The sequence below is a fragment of the Suncus etruscus genome, chromosome X (assembly GCF_024139225.1).
Source record: "Suncus etruscus isolate mSunEtr1 chromosome X, mSunEtr1.pri.cur, whole genome shotgun sequence".
NCBI classification, from domain to species: Eukaryota; Metazoa; Chordata; class Mammalia; order Eulipotyphla; family Soricidae; genus Suncus; species Suncus etruscus.
In genome coordinates this window covers 85489624-85490470 of record NC_064868.1, presented here as the reverse complement: position 1 = coordinate 85490470, position 847 = coordinate 85489624, and the positions used below count along the sequence as shown (strand labels likewise).

General features: G+C 35.4%; 1 non-coding gene across 1 annotated transcript; it reads right to left on the bottom strand.

Annotated features, from left to right (window-relative positions):
- Positions 1 to 466: 466 nt before the first annotated feature.
- Positions 467 to 600, bottom strand: LOC125999835 (small nucleolar RNA SNORA51). The gene has a single exon (XR_007492300.1). It is a non-coding gene; the product is annotated as a small nucleolar RNA SNORA51 (small nucleolar RNA).
- Between the last annotated feature and the right edge of the window lie 247 nt (positions 601 to 847).

Sequence of the window (847 nt, the reverse complement as noted above, 5' to 3'; positions counted from 1 at the left end):
ACCTGAGTGTTTCTTTTGTCTAAGGAGCCTAAACGCCCAATACTCTGCTTGAAAATAGATGGTCTTTCTCAGACACAGACATCTGGCAGAAAACCAGCCTTCATTCTAATTTCAAATATTTCTTTATCTTCCTCTTTACACCTCATCTAAGGAATTACTATCATTGTCCTTTGGCTTGCCAACTGGTATTTTCAGCTTTCTGTCTCTTTGCCCAAGGGGAAATGCTGATTTCCTCTTTTCTTTTTAGCAAATATCAAAAGAAAAAGACTATATACACTATGTATTCCTTTCAGTAGCATGAATGAGCATCCTGTGCTTTCCCTAATCAGAAGATTTAACTGGCTAAAACTTAATTAGTATAATTCGGAAAGATTTCTTCCCCCATTATTTTTCTATTACTGCTCATTTGTTTCTTTTTTTCTCTCCAAAAATTCTGATTTTATGTATTTTTTCTTTTTTCTTTTTATTTTGTCCCCCAATTCACAATACAGACCAGGCAAAGGGCCTGGGTTGAGGTGTATATGGGATGCATTTACTGTAAGTCCTCTTTCTATACAGTCAGTAAAAAGAACACAGCCTTGTAGTAAGAATTGGGAGGCCTTATCTTATCTTTTCTTTCTTTTAACTTTATATATATATAAAATCCTTCACCAGTGCAACATTCCCAAGTGTCCTTCCTCCCCACCCCACACAGGCCTGTACTCTAGACATTGTCCAAGGAGTGCCAGATTATTTATTTTAATTCCATGTCCTTTATTAATAGCATAGTGTGACAATCTCAAAATTATGTTCCTAAGTTTGGGGAGAATTTTTTAATTCTTCTACTTCATAGATTTGCTTTTCTACC